This window comes from Cariama cristata, unplaced genomic scaffold (genome assembly GCF_000690535.1).
Source record: "Cariama cristata isolate BGI_N322 unplaced genomic scaffold, ASM69053v1 scaffold5602, whole genome shotgun sequence".
Classification (NCBI taxonomy): Eukaryota; Metazoa; Chordata; class Aves; order Cariamiformes; family Cariamidae; genus Cariama; species Cariama cristata.
This window is the reverse complement of record NW_009602003.1, coordinates 23,670-29,411: the sequence shown is the minus strand read 5'-3', so window position 1 is coordinate 29,411 and position 5,742 is coordinate 23,670.

Sequence of the window (5,742 nt, the reverse complement as noted above, 5' to 3'; positions counted from 1 at the left end):
CTCCCAGTCCTGCTTCAATAAAGAAGCCAAACCCATCACTTAGTGAAAAAACAGAAGGCTAATGAAATGTATTATCATATGGTCAGAAGTGAGGTATTTATTTATATCGAAGTCTGTTTTCCCAATATGACAACAGAAGAATTATTTGTCGCTGCGCATCCGGTTTCATCTGTAGAGAACCAACATATGTTACTGTACGCAGACACTTTGCAGAAGTAGTCTTGGCTGACCTTGTGTGTCCGACGCAGCAGTGGCTAATGGTCTCCAATTTTTTGTTGCTAAGTCTGGGTAGGGACTGACTTGTCATACAACTGCTACATCATTATATAGGCTAGCCATTTAAGGTATGAACCAGCTACTTTTGGACTCATTAGAGGAATTTCATCCAGATGATGCGCAGAGTTTAAATCCTGGTCCTTTTCTGCCCACTTCCTGCTCACGTACTCCCCAACCTTCATTCAGGCACCCGGCACAAGGAGTGGTCAAGCAGCACACATGGGGGTTGATGATCGAATAGTTTCCAAATGAAGCAAAGCCACAGCACAGCAGGAAAAAGCTCCCCAGCCCTTTAAAGCTCCATTATTTCCTGGCAACCACCAAAGGGGAGGGAGAAGGGGAAAGACTTGGCTCCAAAAACAGATGTCTAGAAGCTAAAAATCCTCCAGTATTTTTTCCGGGTCTTAGCTATCCCTAAAAAATGACCAGAAGATCACATACACATATGAAGACATGGCAAAACACATTAAGCAGCCTTTCAAGCTGCTTGATGAGGAGATGTATCAGAAATTCCAGGCAACTAGCCTGAAATTCAAGAGACATCAGTTCAGACCTCAGCTCTGACACTGACCTGCTGCGTGACCTCTGGCAGGTCACTTCCAGGACTGTGCCTCAATTTCCCCTTGTGTTAAACTGGTGATCACGAGCTTCCTAGTGGAGTGCTTTGAGACCTTGGGGTGAAAGGCATTTGCCTAAGGAATAGACAAACAAAAGAGAAGCACGTGGGTTAAAAGTCTAGCATTGGACATCAGGGGAAGAAACAGGAAAATCAAGGGGAGACTTTACAACAGGTCTAACCAAATCAGGGCAGGGGGGGAATATGCAGCAAAAATTTCTTGGAAAAGAAACATTTGGTTTCAAGGAGCCACATACTTTCACATTGGCTTCACAAGACTGAGATTTGTAAATTTTCATCAGGCATTCAGAGAAATACTGCAATGGAAACAAGGTATTTTTCAACTTCTTGCAGGTCAGGAGGCGAGGCTGAGAGAGGAATAAAGTAAAGCCCTGCCCCACATCAGAGAAAGTTGGAGGGGAAGAGAGGAAGGATGTACAACTGCTTTCACAAGGCTACTCCTCTAAAGCAGCAAACAAAGGGGATTTCCCAAAGTAAATGCAGTCGACAGGGCAGGATACATGTGTCCTGTAAAAATAAAAGGCTCCCGAGTCAAGGCACATTAGTACTAGTCAGACATGCCTGACTTCAATACCTACTAAAACTGGTTTAAAAAGAAACCTCTTGTAATGTTTCTCATGGATACAAGATGGTTTTTAGCCCAGAGGATAAACACATGGGCAGAGCAATTGTCATGAACAGTACAAAAAAATTCGAGTAACTCCCTTAGATCATAACAGAGAAGAATAACATATGTTAGTTATAAGTAAAAATACTGAAGGGGGGGGATGTGTTACTTCAAGCCCAGCAGAAGTGCAAGCCTAGTGGTCTTCAGAAAAATCTGTTTTTCAGCTTCAATCTTCTTTAAACATCTGTTGTGACATACTTCAATTTTTTATATGGTTGTTGTTTCTTGCTACTGCGTAAATCGAATTTTAAAAGCCTTAGCAAATACTAATCAAAAACTATTTTGGACTGAAACAAATCTCTCTCCAAAAACTAAGATGCAGAGTAGCAGGGCTCTGACTTAGCTGAAAGCTACACAGTTGGGTTTCTGAAGAAGTCATTATAGCTTTCCCATGGCTGTCCAACCCCCCCCAAGAACGCACCGCTCTGTTTATATATTGCTGGGACCTTCTGAAGCATCTGGATGATCTTGCTGCGTAGCAGGCAGCTACACGAAGGATGTTTGAGAAGGCAAAGGCAGATGACTGTAAGGCTACCCACCACACGTTACATCTTGAAGGACCTCTAGCTCTCAAGAGATAAGGCGGCACGTCAGCATAATTAACAGAATACACCAGATTCCCCTCTAGGTTACAGTTTTGTGATACTCCAGAAAGCTCAGTAGTTAAATAAGAATATTTTATAGGAGAAAAGGATTGACAAACAGTGCGTAACCAGCGGGTCAGCACGTTTCACTCATCCCTCTTGTGCCAAGGCAAACAATGACCAGCGGTCAGCTCTGCACTCAGGTTAATAGGGGTCTTTTCTGATCAGAAGCCAAGGAACAGCTAAAAGCTGTACAACTCCAGTTTCCAGGACTGCTTTCTATTCAAACTAAAGCTCTTGAGTCATTTTACTGAAGGACTTCAGCCAAAAGACACAACAATTTGGGGAAACCATTCAGAGGCAGGATGTAATAGTTACCAGCTGAGAGCGGTACTCCCTGAAGTGTTAATTAACAAAGCAGACAGACCACTGCAAGATGCCAGAACCTTTCAAAAAGTCACAGCACCAAGAGATCTCATGGTCCACGAGCAGCTGTAGGAGAGGGGAGGCTCACAACAGACTTCCAGGTTACTTTAATTGATACCAAGATTAGTCTGGGAGATACTAATTTAGACTACAGTAAATATAGTAAGGGTAATTTTCACTCTTGGCAAAGCCTTGCTGAGTCAGGCACCCCAGGAGCCCCAAGACTCCAAAAGGCAACTGCAGGTGGGTTTGCTTTTGGGGAACAAAAGCTGAGAGACTTCTGGAGTCAGGCGAAACTACGAAAAACCACCGTTTACCATAGAACTGAAGAAAACCTGGCAAGGGAGGATAAGGTTGCCTGAGAGCCCACTGCTCCGCAGAGTGAAGTTTGACTAGCAAAAAGGAATTTTAATGAGCCTGTATAAACACAATCCCAAACCTTTACTAAGGAAAATGACTCGGAGCACGCACATTTTGTGCTCAGGTCACAGAATATCGTATCTCATCTTCGTCAGGATCCTGCAAGGATCAGGATGGACTCCTTGAGGGCTCAGGGGAATGTACTGGAAAAACATTCAGAGATCGCCCTTCTAGTCCCATTCCACCTGTGGAAGTGAATCCCAGAGGAATTCTCCATAAGGTCAGAACAGCAGCAATCCTACGTGCTTCAGGAGACAACGCTGCAGTGTGTACTAGCAACCACAGTCTGCTTTTCCTTCAGGTCATATTACCATCCGCTTCAAAATAGTTACACATTCAAACATTAAGAGACAAAGCTTTCACAGTGTTTGCATCACCCCAGAAATAAAACCTTCCATACCCAGAGGTCTTGTTTATTGAGGTGCTTAAGAGAAACTATTCAGACTGTGTCACGATGTCAGGAAAAGCAGAATCCAGTGGAATTTGAACACAGGCATATTTTAGTATTTCCACAAGAAACAGCAGCCCAGGTACAATGGGGATGCTTCGGGAGCATCCAGGGCAGGCACCCAGCCCTGCAGTACAGGAAAGGGCTCTTGGCTTTCTGTCTCCTATCAAGATCGGTCAGGAGGGACAACAGGGAGTTATGGCACCCGAGAGGCTCAGGCATCTTCTGGCAGAGGCATCCATCGATACCAGTTTTCATTGGGAAGTAAGACGAGCAGTAACACAAGGTTGGCCTAGAGGATTAATAAAGCAGCACTGAAAATTTTACACCACTTCTTCCACTCCACAGCACAGCAGCCACGAGTCCTGGATTTAGTCTTTCCTGGCACCTCCCAAAAATCTCTCTCCTTAGCTATAAGACATTAGTTTTACTGCACCAGCATCAAAGAAAACTAGCACTGCTCTTCAATGAGAGCACCGACTCATTTAAGAGCATTTAAAGAAGCAAACATGGACAGTATCAGACAGGAGTCAACTGCACACACACATCTATGGTGGCATCATTATAAGCCACAATAACAAAATGTAATATGGAAAATAGTGAAGTAAACCTACTCCTCTGCTGCTGCAACCAAGACTCAGACACATTTTTTCCCCAAATCTCAAAGTAAGCTGCTCATGCTGAACTTCCTAAGAACAAATCCAGGCTTAGATTTGCAGGACGTTTGGATTGTGCTGGCTATTCCCTTTATCGTAGGGCTCATTCCTCTCCTCACACCCTCTCTTTAATAGCCTCCAGATTTATTAATGACGTAATCCTAAAAGGATATATTTTGGTCTCCCCATTCAAAAGAATCCAAGGCAGAACATTAAAAACCTATTGAATAAAGTCAGTGGAGAAGCCAGGAAAACACTCCAGGTCTCCTGGCTCCCCCATCCTGTACTTCAGGCCATAAGATAATACTCCATCACCGCATTAACATGTAATTTAAGGCTTTAAGGCATGGTCCTGCTAGCTGCTGACTCAGCACTTTTCAGGTCTCCAGCCTTAAGTCTTGAGGGGAACAGATGGACACAGGCTTACAGGGAAATCCACAACAGTTTTATTTCAAAAACATATTGAGCTTTCACTCCTTCAGAGATTTCACCAAGTGAAACTAATAGGCTATTCATCTCCCCAGATCAAAAGCTTGCTCCTACCAGCAAGGATCCCTTTTTTAATTTCACCAAATCATCCTAACAATAGATCAACTCAGACAAAACCAGAAGCACCAGTTCTCCTGCTCCCATCCTTATCCAGAGAACAAAAGCAAATTCTGGAGTGGTTGATTTGAGTCCTTTATGACCGGAGATCCAGCAATGCTCCATTTGGCTTGCCATTCATCAGGAGGAAGAGACAATTAGCACTCCGACCACTGCTGGCATGCCCCGGTCTTGTCCAGGAGCACCAAACAGTTGGTATGCAGCCACTTGAAACAGTACTGCCTGAATCACGCGCCCTGCCCCGTCATATAACGTGCATTCCTCGGGCACGCTCACACATCCCGCAGCAGGCATGGCCATGGGACAGGAACAGAATTCCCCACTACTGGGGAAGCAGTTCTCCAGCCTACGCAAGTGCAATTCGCAACTGGGCCCCTCTCCAGTACTATGAAAGTGAACAGAAATGCTACCGCTCACTTGGGTAAGAGCTCAGACACATTCTCCAACTGTTCCAAGAGACTCAGCCCTGCTGCGGGCACTAGGGCTAACGTTTTTGTAGATTAAATCCCTAACTGATTATAACCCCAGGAATGAGAGCTCTCGTTCACACTCTGAAAACACTAAGACATAAAAGTCACTGGCAGGGCCAGATATACCAAGCAATGGCAATAAATCCAAATCTACAGCAAAGAGCCATTACCTAGAGGAGCAATGTAAGGCCAGTACTTACCCCAGTGGTTAAGGAGTGGACCCAGATAAGTGGGGTGATCAGAAAATTCACCATCCCTCTTAACCCTCTTCCTAGAAATCCCCAGACATCCTTCGGATTGACTTCAGTGTAAGTGAACCTGCCTCGGAGAAGAGCAGAACGGCATGGGCTCGATAACAAAACTTGTGTACAGTGTTTGGTGACTGGGATGGCTTCCTCGGGGATGAGATGCCATCCTGCTACACCCGATGGGTTAGGCAAGCCTCTTCTGGTGTCAGTACACAACCACTTTTAGGAGAGACAGCAAAGGCTATGGCAATTCCAAAAGTGTGCTGGAGATGGAAGCTGAATGACTGAAGGAAGCTGAAATGCT